Raw genomic sequence first — 14,513 nt, 5'->3', positions numbered from 1 at the left:
AACAGAGCTGAAGGTTTAGCTTTAAAATGTTCATAAATTATTTATTCACATTGGCAGTGAATGTGTGCACCGCAGTAGGCTATACATGCAAATGTTCCCAAATGCAATTGCCGAAAAAAGCCGTTCTCAAAAGCCCAGGTTTCATGTGACAAATGAAAATATATTTTAGAATAAGGGAAGATAAAGATGAAACAACTGGCTAATATGAATAAGATCGTGTCTACGGCTGCTGGACAACAAAAAAAAGTTATTTGAAAACCAATAGGACATGAGAGAAATAACCTACTGGTTTCAATGACATATGAGGAAGGGTTTATAAAATAATTCCCTCTGCATTCCTATGGTAGGAATTTGCAAGGTTTTAAACAATTAAGTTTACGGTTAAATAGTTTCAAAATGTAGACTGCCTCTGCTCAGATTGCAATGATGCTGTGGTGTGCAACAGGCACTGGCTTTTCTCACCCATCTGTGCGACAGAATAAAGCCTTTAGATGTTAATATTAATTATCCTCCATTATATATATTTGTCAAAATATGACTGGCGTTAAGCCTATACTGTAATTACAGCATTACCACAAAAAACTGAATGAGGCAAGTGGAAGAAAGTAAGGAACTTGTCTATCGGCCCCGAATTAAAAACCAAAATTGGTTAAAACTTCTTTGGGATTAGTGTCCCGTCCACAGGACAGTTGAGCTAACGTAGGATAATGCGATTAGCATGAGGTTGTAAGTAAATAACGAATAGCAATGACAAGTATAAAAATAAAAAAATAGCATGGCTATATACATGGTTACACATGGGATAAACAAACGCACAGTCAATAACACAATATAAAAATATGTATACAGTTTGTGCAAATGAAGTAGAGAGGTAAGGCAATAAAAAGGCCATAGTGGAGAATAGAGGTCGACCGATTAATCGGAATGGACAATTAATTAGGGCCGATTTCAAGTTTCCATAAATCGGAAATTGGTATTTTTGGGAGCAGATTTGACTATTCTTTTTTTACAGCTTTATTTAGTCTTTATTTAACTAGGCAAGTCAGTTAAGAACACATTCTTATTTTCAATGACGGCCTAGGAACTTTGGGTTACCTGTCTCGTTCAGGGGCAGAACGACAGATTTTCACCTTGTTTTACAAGGGTATGTTTGGCAGCATGAGTGAAGGATGCTTTGTTGCGAAATAGGAATGATGTGATGTGGACGCCAAGGAACTTGAAGCTCTCAACCTGGTCCACTACAGACCTGTCGATGAGAATGCTCGGTTGTCCTTTTCCTATAGTCCACAATCATCTCCTTTGTCTTGAGCACGTTGAGGGAGAGGTTGTTGTCCTTGCACCACACAGCCAGGTTTCTGACCTCCTCCCTATATGCCGTCTCATCGTTGGTCAGGTGTAGGCTTGTGTCATCAGCAAACTTAAATGGTGGAGTCATGCCAGGCCATGCAGTCATGAGTGAACAGGGAGTACAGGAGGGGGCGGTTAAGAATGTCCATTTCAACAGCCACATTGGCGGGTGGTCAATTTGCAAGGCTGTACAGAGAAAATATTACATTTGTAAATATAAAGTCAAAAGTATGAGCACAGCTGTTTTCAAAGTATTTCTGCTAGTTTGTTTCATAGATGCTAATTGCAGAAAGAAATACAAATCCTATATTCCACCTCGCGCAGGGGAGCTGTGTGTAATGAGTGAAGTGCTGATGGATATACTTTGAGGCGCTGCGCATGCACAGGCATAAAAGTTGGTATAATTTACTCGGTAGTCTACAAAATGAGACTGTTGTGGTTCTTAGCCATTTACATTGTTTTTTTTCACAGGCTCTGTTGTTTTTCCAATGTTAGTTTGAGTTTTCTCCTTCAACTGATAGCGAATGAGACGACCTAGTCAGATCCCAAATCACACACGGTAACCTCCCACCCTAAAAGAGGAAGCTGAACATGTGGTCTCTGATATTTTTGATTAAAAGACTGGTCACAAAAAAATGTAATTAAAATTGATCAATACACCACATTACTTCTTACTAATACATTCTTGTTTTAGAAACATTACAAAACATGGTCATCTTATTTTAAAACGTGTTTAATGTAATTATGGCTCCAACAATATTTAGTGTGAAATAAATATATTAATTTATATTAGTATTTTTGTTTTGATCTACATGCTACAGGGGCTGGAGGACCAAAATAATATATACATTTTAGGCCCTGGGGTTCAGACATGAGATACTCATTAAAATAAAACTTTGCAAAGAGTGAGTCCATGCAACCCATTATGTGACTTAAGCAAATGTGTAATCCTGAAATGATTTAGGCTTGCCATAACAAAAGGGGTCGAATACATGACTTAAGACCTTTAACCTTTTCTAGGGCAGCCTCGGCAACATTCCGCTGAAAAGGCAGCGCGCGAAATTCAATAATATTTCTTAGAAATATTTAACTTTCACACATTAACAAGTCCAATACAGCAAATGAAAGACAAACATCTTGTTAAACTCTAGGGTAGCAGCATTCGGAATTTTGGATGAAAAGCATGCCCAAATTAAACGGCCTGCTACTTGGGCCCAGAAGATATGATATCTACCAGTTATATGCATTTGGATAGAAAACACTAAAGTTTCCAAAACCGTTAAAATAGTGTCTGTGGGTATAACAGAAGTGACTTAGCAGGCGACAACCTGAGAAAAATCCATTCAGGAAGTAGTTTATTTTTTGGTTCTGTAGTTTTCTATTCAATGCTATTACAGTATCCATTGACATAGGACTCCATTTGCAGTTCCTATGCCTTACACTAGATGTAAACAGTCTTTAGAAATTGTTTCAGGCTTGTATTCTTATAAATGAGGGAGTAAGACCAGTCTGAACGAGTGGACCCTTACGTGACGCTGAGTTTTTTCAGGCACATGTGCATTTCTCGTTTACCTTTTATATTGACGAAGTTATTGTCCGGTTGAAATATTATAGATCATTTAGGCTTAAAAACAACTTGAAGATTGAATATAAACATTGTTTGAAATGTTTCTAATGAACTTTACTGATACAATTAGGATTTTTTGTCTGATGTTTTTGACCGAGTTGAGCTTGTGGATTACTGAAGAAAACGCGCTAACAAAACTGAGGTTTTTGGATATAAAGATAATTCATCGAACAAAAGGAATATTTGAGTAAATTAATGTCTTCTGATTAACACCATATTAATTAAATTTCTCTCTATTTCTGAGTTTAACGCTTCTGCTTGGCTGGTTACTGTTTGTAATAATTTGTTAACTGGGCTATGTTCTGGGCTAGGTATGTTCTGGGCTAGGTATGCTTTCACCAAAAAGCATTTTATAAATATGACATTGTGGTTGGTTTAACAAGAAGTTAATCTTTAAACCTAAGTAAAATATGTTGTTTTCTTTTCTGTTTTTTTATAATGAGCATTTCTGTAATTGAATTTGGCGCTCTGGAACCTCACTGGATGTTGGCCAGATGGGATGCTAGCGTCCCACATACCCTAGAGAGGTTAATCCAACCATCGTGTCAGATTTAAAAAATGCTTTACAGTGAAAGCACAACATATGATTGTTAGGTCATAGCCAAGTAAAAAAAAAAAAACACTGCATTTTTCCAGCCAAAGAGAGGAGTCACAAAAAGCACAAATATAGATAAAATGAATCACTAACCTTTGATAATCTTCATCAGATGACATCATGTTACACATGTATGTTTTGTTCAATAATGTGCATATTTATATCCAAAAATCTCAGTTTACATTGGCGCGTTATGTGCAGTAATGTTTTGATTCCAAAACATCCGGTGATTTTGCAGAAATACTCATATAAACATTGATAAAAGATACAACTGTTATTCACAGAATTAAAAATTGACTTCTCCTTAATGCAACCGCTGTATCAGAATACAAAAGAAATGTACCTAAAAAGCATAATCTGAGAACGGAGCTCAGAACCCAAAACAGCCAGAGGAATATCCACCATTTTGGAGTGAATAAAGTTAGAAATAAAACCATAAATATTCACTTACCTTTGATGATCTTCATCAGAAGGAACTCCCAGGAATCCCAGTTCAACAATAAATGACTTGCTCCATAAAGTCCATAATTTATGTCCAAATAGCCACTTGTTGTTAACATGTTCAGCCCAGTAATCCATCTTCATGATGTGCAGGCACTATGTCCAGACAAACTCGAAAAGTTATGTTACAGTCCTTTAGAAACATGTCAAACGATGTATGGAATCAGTCTTTAGGATGTTTTTAACATAACACATCAATAAAACATCAATAAAACATCAATGTTCCAACTGGAGAATTCCTTTGTCTGTAGAAAAGCACTGGAACGCGAGGTAAATCTGTCGAGAGCGCACGTCATGAGACCAAGGCACTCTGCCAGAACACTGACTGAGGTCTCATGAGCCCCTTTATAGTAGAATCCTCATTCAAGTTTCTAAAGACGGTTGACATCTAGTGGAAGCCGTAGGAAGTGCAATTTTATACATATCTCAATGTGTATTTGGTAGGCCAAGCTTTGAAAAACTACAAACCTCAATGTCCCACTTCCTGGTTGGATTTTTCTCAGGTTTTCGCCTGCCATATGAGTTCAGTTATACTCACAGACATCATTCAAACAGTTTTAGAAACTTCAGTATTCTCTATCCAATACTACTACTAATAATAAGCATATATTAGCATCTGGGACAGAGTAGGAGGCAGTTCACTCTGGGCACGCTATTTATCTAAAAGTGAAAATGCTGCCCCCTATCCCAAAATATATTAAGCTTTTCATTTTGTAAACTTATCTAAAAACATAATTCCACTTTGACATTATTGGGTATTGCGTGTAAGCCAGTGACAAAATATCATTGAATCCAATTTCTAATGCATGCTGTAAAAACAAAAAATGTGGAATAAGTCAAGAGATGGGAATACTTCCTGAAGGCACTGTACAGTATGTACATATGTAGGGTTAAAGTGACCAAGCAACCAACAGGATAGATAAGGCAGCAGCAGGTAGACATTTGATTAGCTATTTAGCAGTCTTATGGCTTGGAAGTAGAAGCTGTTCAGTGCTCTGTTGGTTCCAGACTTGGTGCACTGGTACTGCTTGCCGTGCGGTAGCAGAGAGAACAGTATATGCCTTGGGTGGTCTTCCTCTGACACCGCCTGGTATAGAGGTCCGGGATGGCAGGGAGCTCTGCCCCAGTGATGTTGTGAGCCGTACTTACCACCCTCTATAGCGCCTTGCGGTCGGGTGCCTTGCAGTATCCGTACCAGGTGGTGATGTAGGCAGGCAAGATGATCTCAGCGGTGCAGCTGTGGAACTTTGAGGATCTGAGGGGCCATGCCAAATCTTTTCAGCCTCCTGAGAAGGAAGAGGAACTGTCGTGCTCACTTCACAACTGTGTGGACCATGTTAATTGCTTAGTGATGTGGACACCGAGGAACTTCAAGCTCTTGACCCACAGCGCCATTGATGGGGGTGTGGTCACCCTTACGTTTCCTGTAGTCCACGATCAGATCCTTTGTCTTGCTGACGTAGGAAGGAAGATAGTACCCTGGGCTCTTCAAAGCCGACAGACTATCCTAATTGCTCAGACTGGTCTGTCATTGCTCAATGTAAACCGTGATTAGTCTCCACCCTACTGTGATATGTGGAAGTGAAAGTCGATAAACATTCTCCTGAGTGACAGCCCAACGGCTAAGCTGGCAGACAGACTGGTACAGGACCCCATGGGCCCTCGACCACGGGGCATGGGCACAGACGTAACCTTCTGCTATCACAGTGACACATTCCGGTCCACACATTTGCACACATACACCCCCCTTCATTCAGTCAGGCGTTATCAATACAGACACCCACTTCAGTAGGCAGCCAGCACCATCAGACACCCCACATACACCCAGTCACACAACCTCCCAGTCTCCCACAGATATGAGTAGTCCAAAACGGGCTTTAAAGTGACATGATGGAACATTGTAGGATCATAAGAAAACAAGAGGTGCTTTGTGAGTTCTCTGTCTTTACCTGACACCAGACGTTACTTGGGCGACAGGAGGGACAGGCAGCGTCAGTCAGTGGAATAGACAGACGAAGGCGGAGAGATAGCGAGAGAAACCTCCTGCTGTTGGACCATTGAGTCTAGTTAGACTTAATGACACAGGCCAGAAGGAAAAAGACTGAGTAGGATGAAGATCCCCCTCATGTCTTCAGTCAGTCAGTTGTATGCCTACTCTGCAATCTGTCTTGTCAGTCTCATAAGGCTGCCCCGTCCCCAGCCAATAGACGGGTTGGTTGTTCAGCAACAAAAACCAAACACACGCAAAACTAGAGGGCAAGATAGACAGGGTTGGCTTAGATTGTTGACAACATGTAAACTTTTTTTCGTCAAATTTGCACAATGTCTCAAATACAGTCACAGTTGGTATCAAGAACTAGATGAAACTACTGTTTGTCGCTATCTGGCCATCCAGAATCACAACAACTCATGGACTACTGCCCCATTGAAAAGCGTGCGTCATTTGTGATGTCGGCTAAAGCCATCATAGACGAGCCAGCCTCCAGCTTAACTTAAAATACCAATACAGAGACACAGACAGACACACATGGACCAGGAGGACACGTAAAGTACTTGAGAAAGTCCCTCCGACAAGGGACAAAACCCAGAAACCTGAGACAGACCAGGGCGCAGACATCTGAGTCTGACGCAAGTCTTGTAGCGCATACACACATGGGTGTTGTGCAAAAATGTGATCGGAAAAAGGCCAATTCAAGCAAACAAGTCCGTTTAATTGATGAGACACTGATGCAAGATAGAGATTCCGGTGAAACTTTAATTTACTAACGCTTGATCAAATCTCTGACTGTGACCATTATGTCTGCTCTGACTATACTGTACACAGTGTACACTATATAGCAGCCACCTTCTGCATGAGATCAGCACTGGCCAGCAAAACAAAGCTTTTATCTGTAATAATCCTGTGTCAAACCAACACTTAGAATTACAGATAGAAAGAATGGCAGCTGTCAAACAGTCCTGCGGGCAGCAGCAGAGTAACTGTGGATTAGCCTTCTGCCAGATGCTCACTCTGTTGTGTTAACAAACTATCATGACATTCAGTTTGACGCATGCGTTAATGGGAGCAGAAACAAACAGGAGAATATTAAAGCCCTTTCTGATTGTCTCAAAGATATGGGAACTTGGGATCACTTCTGTAAACAACCAACATCTCAATCACCTTGATAAAAATCTAACTTTTGATTCTTCATGTCTGAGACCAAAGCAACTCATTCCTTGCCCAGGGAGTGGAACACTGTTTAACTGCACGTCTTACATTTTTATATACAGTGAACACTTTAGCAGGTGGGCTATTTAACATGGTGCGGCCTAAAGGACATTTTCCATCTTTACACAAACCCTTTACTCATCTCACACAGTTTGTCTACTCCATTGTCACTGTAAACGAGAGTCAGCAGGTAGCCTAGCAGTTAGTGTTGGGCCAGTAACCGAAAGGGTGCTAGTACGAATCCCAGAGCAGATAAGGTGAACAATCTGTTGATGTGCCCATGAGCAAGCCCACTTGCTCCAGGGTCACCTTTGATAATGGCTGACCTTGGCTGTGACCCCACTCTCTAATGGGGTCTCAGGGGGACTTGGGATGAGCAAGAAATACATTTCACACAAGTAAAATATACATGAGTAAAATGTGTCAAACCAGACAAACAAGAACATACCTAATTATTTTTATCAGATCGCGTTTCACGTAGAAGCAAATTGCATAAGAAATATCTTGCTGCGTTTTGTAAAGGCAGATCTAAAATCATACTTATTGCAATTTCTGCTCAGACTAATACTGTGTTTCAGTTTCACTCCTCCACTGATGAGAATTCAGGAATGGGCATTCTATCAGCAGATCGGTCAGAACGCTGTGTGTTGCTACTTTTCTCCACTATTCTTCTCAGTGCAGTCTACTTTTCTCTGGTAAATGGAGAGACTAAGTTAGGAAATGTAGCTGTCTACATTCTTTCTATGATAAACAGAAATGATGACCATGCATCATTCTTGGAAAAAACACCATGCTTTTTTATTGTAGGAACATTTACTTGTGGCAGCTGGTGATTTTTAACCTTTATTTAAACTAGGCAAGTCAGTTGAGAACAAATTCTTATTTACAATGACGGCTTACCCCAGCCAAACCCTAACCCAGGCGACACTGGGAGTCCCAGCAGCACACAATTGGCCCAATCACGGCCTGTTGTGATACAGCCTGGAATCGAACCAGGTTCTGTAGTGATGCATCTTGCACTGAGATGCAGTGGCTTACACCGCTGCGCCACTTGGGATGAATGAAGATTTTCTCTGACGAATGTGTTGCACAAATGTATTTTCTGTCAAGGAAAAGTATAGTTGCATGGCCCTGATAACTCTATTGAAGCAAAAACAAAACACTTGAATTTCAATATAAAATGCAGGTGAAAATGTTTAAAATGCAGATTTCTGAACTCTAACATGACCACTCCCTCCTCCACACAAATAAATGTACAAAAACTAATTTAGTAGAACTGTGCAGATGAAAACTTTGGTAACGATATTGCGGTAAAATTTCACTCAGGTTTTTATTCAAACACTTTAAAAAATATATCTTCTCCGAATTCAGATTCAAAGATGTCATTGTTGACATCCCTTTTTTTCTGCAGACATGGCAGCTTGAGTTTGAAAATATCCCTTTTGGTTATTGAACTACAAATCAAATTGTATTTGTCCTCTGCTTCAAAAACAACATGTTTAAACTAACGGTGAAATGCTTACTAAGTGAAGTGGATTTACACCCGGTAATGGAATTACATCATGGGTTCCTGATCTGTACTACACAGAAATGCATAATTATGGATAGAAAATGTCATATTTCACAAGTTTGGACATCACAGCAGAGCACAATAGCATACAGTACAGTACTCTGCTGTCCAAACTTGTGAAACATAACAGGTTCAGATTTGGTCCAGTCTGGTCCGTCTGAACCTTAACATCACGGCCAGAGTGAACTACTTTTCAACATCAGTCAGTGCGCAGTGGGTGATGCTGGTAAAAGCAAATGGAAAGGGGGCTCATGGATAAGTGTCAGTAAGAGGTGACATTAATTGGAGCGTGAGAGAGAAGAAGGGATTGTCCAGACTGTTTTAAAACTACTCGTTTGACCACCAGACAACAGAAAGAAAACCGTTATCTGCTGAAGATAACAGTATGCCAGTGGAGGGGAGGACAGTTACAAGTGACCCAACTGTGGTTTGTGACTATTATGATTTCCCAATGTAGCCAATTCAGTTGCAGTAATTACGTTACAGATTTTTTTAGTTACCAGTAATGGAATTATGTGTTTTAATCACTTAATTCATATAATTAAGTAAAATCACTAACTAATTGGTAGGTATACCATTTCTTGTTAATTCTGAACTTTCATTATCCTCCTCCTCATGAGGGAGAGAAATTAGAAATGATCTTAAAGATGTGGGGTTTTTGTAATGGAATTAGAAGGTACAATGCAATATTTCCTGAATTTACATCAGATAAACAACTTCTAAACTAAAATAAACTAAATATTTGTAAAAGTTTTGATAATGGTAGGTAAGGGTCTTTACATTAACATTATTATGTTTTGATACATTTCTGATACCTTTAAAGGCTTTCCGGTCAATACTTTCTGAAACCCCCTTTGCATCCGTTTATCCAGAAATCAAGTCTTTACTAATGATACACTTATCTTGGATTTATAAAAAAATATATATATTTTTTTTATCTACATCTTCATTTCCCAATAATATAGATTTAGCCGTCATTTGACACCCAATTTGATATGCTACTATGAAATTCATACGTTGGTGCACATGGGTCCTTTTCGATGAAAATGCGAGTAGATGAAGGCATGGTTTTTACTGGGTAAACGGAATTTGGCCTAACATGGCCTGTGTAGGCTTGACTGAAATGTGTTGCTATGTAGTCTCTTTGGCTTTGCCCAGCCAGAGTGACTATTGGCTAGCAATATATTAAATATAATTAAGGCAACAATGAAACATGGCTCATATAGCTAATGATGTGGGACATAAGATGTCATTGACTGTGCATTACAAATAACATTAATTAGCCAACGAACACTATCACCCTTTGGGATCAATTATATTGACCCACGGTCATGCTTTTTAACTGGTATATTGCTGTAGCGCTAGCTAGCGAGAGAAACACTGATGCCGACATATCCTACAAGAGGCAGACACCACGATGTTGATGCCAACCCGCCATTAAATATTAATCAATTCGTATTGAAACGGCTGTCTGACTAGGTTGATGATTCTTACACGTGTATAAACTAAAGGCCTTTGCATCTCCCTAAACAAAGTGTTGTGGCTTTTCAGACTATCCTCCCACAGCAGTAACCTAACGTAGCAGGAGTGAATAAAAAATAAAACGATAACTAGTTATGTTTAAATCCAAGGGTGTGAATAAAACCCCAATGAACGCCCCACCCAATACCCTCCCCGGATCTGGGCGGGTTCTGAGTCCCGAGCAGAGCTACGAGGCCGTTTCAGTGGTCATTAGCTAAGCGCTAACAGCACGCCGGGAACAACACGCGCAAATCACCGTTATTAACAAGCTAACTGGCTAACCTACAAAGCACAAATTGCAACGAGATTAGATGGCGGTTGCTAACTAGTTAGGTCACAGGCTAGCTAGCTAACTTTGCAAAAACGTTGAATACTGTGTGACAAGACAAACGAGAACATTGTATAAGACAATGAGGGCGAGAACTAGCTAGTTAGTTACTGCGACAGATAATACTATTCAACTCTTTACTTTAACCTTCAAAATAGAAAGCTTACGTTAGTCCAGTTGCTAACGTTAGCTAATCTTCTGCGCAAATTGATGTAGATTCAGGGAAGCTGCTAGACCTATAATAGCTTACGAAAACAGACAAACACTCACCACACTGAGATGGGTGCCAGGTCCCTCTTTTCGGGTGAAACACTCGTTTCGTTGTGGCAGCAGATTTCAGAAGCGCCTAAAGGCAGTGTGCTTCGCAACAGCTGTGATCTGTTTTGAATGAGGGTTGAGCAGACACGGCAAATGGGAGGTGTTTAGCTAGTTCTCCCGCCCTCGCCTTTTCTGGTGCCACAAGCTTTTTTAAAGTCAGCTTTTCACACCTGCATTGTAAAGCATTTGTCCATTATTATTTTCAAAATTGTTCAAGCACTGTCAAATTGGTTGTTGCTAATTGCTAGACAACCATTTCCAGGTCTTGCCCTACATTTTCAAGTAGATTTAAGTCAAAACTGAAACTCTCCCACTCAGGAACATCCACTGTCTTCTTGGTAAGCAGCTAAAGTGTAGATTTAGCCTTACGTTTTAGGTTATTGTCCTGCTGAAAAGTAAATTAATATCCCAGTGTCTGGTGGAAGGCAAACTGAACCAGGTTTTCCTCTGGGATTTAGCCTGTGCTGAGCTCCATTCTGTTAATTTCTTTATCCCAAAAAATTCCCCAGTCCTTAACTATTACAAGCATACCCATAACATGATACAACCACCACTATGCTTGAAAAAATGAAGAGTGGTACTCAGCTGTATTATATTGAATTTGCCCCAAACATAACACTTTGTATTCAGGACATAAAGTTAATTTATCACATTTGTACTTTTCATGCAGTCAAATAGGTTACTATTGTGGAGTAACTACAATGTTGTTGATCTATCGTCGGTTTTCTCCTATCACAGCCACTAAACTCTGTAACTGTTTTAAAGTCACCATTGACCTCATGGTGAAATCCCTGACCGGTTTCCTTCCTTTACAGCAGTGGTTCCCAAACCTTTTATAGTCCCGTACCCCTTCAAGCATTCAACCTCCAGCTGCGTACCCTCTTTAGCACCATGGTCAACGCACTCTCAAATGTTGTTTTTTGCCATCATTGTAAGCCTGCCACACACGCTATACGATGTGTTTTTGAAACCTAAAACTGAGTGTGAGTTGTCGTCACAACCCGGCTTGTGGGAAGTGACAAAAAGCTCTTATTAGGACCAGGGCACAAATAATAATATAATAATCAATCATTTTACTCTTTATTTAACCATCTTACATTTAAAACCTTGTTTGTTCATCAACAATTGTGAATAACTCACCACATGTTAATGAGAAGGGTGTGCTTGAAAGGATGCTCATAACTGCAATTTTGGGTTGTATTGGAGAGAGTCTCCGTCTTAAATAATTTTCCACACAGTCTGTGCCTGTATATAGTTTTCTTGCTAGTGAGGGCCAAGAATCCACTCTCACATAGGTACGTGGTTGCAAATGGCATCAGTGTCTTAACAGTGCGATTTGCCAAGGCAGGATACCCAATCCAGAAATCTGGCAGTAGCTTCTGATTAAATCAAATTTCCACAGAACCGCTTGTTGCAATTTTGATGATCTCTTGTTCAGATATCAGTAAGTGGACCGGAGGCAGGGCATGAAAGGGATAACGAATCCGGTTGTTTGTGTAATCCATTTCAGAAAAGTTCCTGTGTAATAGCGCACCCAACTCACTCAGGTGCTTCGTTATATCACATTTGACGTTGTCAATAAGCTTGAGTTCATTTGCCCCCCAAAAAATCATACAATGATGGAAAGACCTGTGTGTTGTCCTTGTTAATGCAGACAGAGAAGAGCTCCAACTTCTTAATAATAGCCAGAATGTTGTCCCGCACATTATATATAGTTGCGGAGAGTCCCTAGATTCAGATCATTCAGACGAGAAAAAATTAAATTAAATGACAAGTGAAAATTATGGTCAGTAAAGAAAACTTTAAGCTCGTCTCTCAATTTAAAAAAGTGTGTCAATAGTTTGCCCCTAGATAACCAGCGCACTTCTGTATGTTGCAAAAGCGTTACATGGTCGCTGCCCATATCAAGGCATAGTGCAGAAAATACACGAGAGTTCAGGGGCCTTTAACCATTGTCACTGTAGCATCCAAAACATATTTCAAGCTGTCAGGCATTGCCTTGGCAGCAAGAGCCACTCGGTGGATGCTGCAGTGTAACCAAGTGGCGTCGGGAGAAACTGCATGCGTGTTACCACTCCACTATGCCTCCCTGTCATGGCTTTTGCGCCATCAGTACAGATACCAACACATCTTGACCACCAAAGTCCATTTGATGTCACAAAGCTGCCCAGTACTTTAAAAAATATCCTCTCCTGTTGTCCTGGTTTCCAGTGGTTTGCAGAAGAGGATGTATTCGTTATTTGACCCCCATAAACGTAACGGACATATACCAGGAGCTGTACCAGGCCCGCCACATCTGTTGACTCATGCAGTTGTAGTGCATAGAATTCACTGACTTGTATGCAAAGCAGTAATTGTTTCAAAACATCTCCTGCCATGTCACTGATGCGTGGTGAAACAGTGTTGTTTGATGAAGACATTGTATAGTTTTTTTGGCCTTTTCCCCCAGCATTGTCCCAGCCATATCCAGGGCAGCAGGAAGAATTAAGTCCTCCACAATAGTGTGGGGCTTGCCTGTCCTAGCCACTCGGTAGCTCACCATATAAGAAGCTTCTAGCCGCTTCTTATTAATGGTATCTGTTGCTTTTATACATGTCTTACTACTCGAAAGTTGTGTTAATTCTCACTCAAAAAACTCCTGTGGCTTATTTTTCAAATTGGCATGTTTTTGTTTCTAAAATGTCTGCGCAAGAGTGAAGGTTTCATCAAGTTGTGAGATAGTACTTTTGCACATATAACACAGTGGCTGAGGAAAGGTACTACTCCCAATATCAGTGAACCCCAAATCAATGCAGTTCTCATCATATTTGCACCTCTTCGATGGTCCAACATCCCTGTCTGTTGTTCAGTGCTTTCCCGGGTAAGAGGGCAGTAGCTCTTCGGCTGCATGAGATTCACAACTGTCAGTGTTCATGCTAGCTGGGCTAACAACAAATTAATAATTACTGATGCTAGCATTGGATGTGCTCGTGGAAGCAGAACAACTTGTGTCATCGACAGGTGCAGGTGTAGTACTGCTGGTAGTGGCAGTACTACCAGTAGAGCTGGTATGTGTCTCTATGGACGCAGGCCTTACTAAACGGACTGCTTGAAAATGTGAAGAATTTTTTAAATTATATATATATATATATATATATATATATATATATATATATATATATATATATATATATATATATATATATATATATATATATATATTTTTTTTTTTTTTTTAAATGTGAATCACGTTTTTATTTGGCTTAACTCTGACGGCATTGCACGAACCCCAGTTTGGGAATACCTGCTCTTCGGCAACTGAAGTAGGAAGGATGCTTGTATCTTTGTAGTGACTGGGTGTATTGATACACCACCCAAAGTTTAATTAATAACTTCCCCATGCTCAAAGGGATATTAAAATGTCTGCTTTTTTCATTTTTTTACCCATCTACCAATTGGTGCCCTTTCCAAGGCATTGGAAAACCTCCCTGGGCTTTGTGGTTGAATCTGTGTTTGAAA

The 14,513-nt window shown here is 40.0% G+C and overlaps 1 protein-coding gene across 3 annotated transcripts in view; it reads right to left on the bottom strand.

Annotated features, from left to right (window-relative positions):
* ralgps2 (Ral GEF with PH domain and SH3 binding motif 2) overlaps positions 1 to 11,123 on the bottom strand; it is a 134,526-nt gene extending 123,403 nt beyond the window's left edge. Inside the window, exon 1 of one of the 3 annotated variants that reach the window (XM_021604204.2) lies at positions 10,968 to 11,123. The gene's annotated coding sequence lies outside the window, so the exon portion shown is untranslated. The remainder of the gene's footprint in view (positions 1 to 10,967) is intronic. The other 2 variants (XM_021604203.2, XM_021604205.2) reach the window with 2 other exon arrangements.
* Positions 11,124 to 14,513: the final 3,390 nt, after the last annotated feature.

The sequence above is a fragment of the Oncorhynchus mykiss genome, chromosome 5 (genome assembly GCF_013265735.2).
Source record: "Oncorhynchus mykiss isolate Arlee chromosome 5, USDA_OmykA_1.1, whole genome shotgun sequence".
Taxonomy (NCBI): Eukaryota; Metazoa; Chordata; class Actinopteri; order Salmoniformes; family Salmonidae; genus Oncorhynchus; species Oncorhynchus mykiss.
The sequence above is the reverse complement of the archived record's forward strand: the minus strand, read 5'-3'. Positions and strand labels throughout refer to the sequence as shown.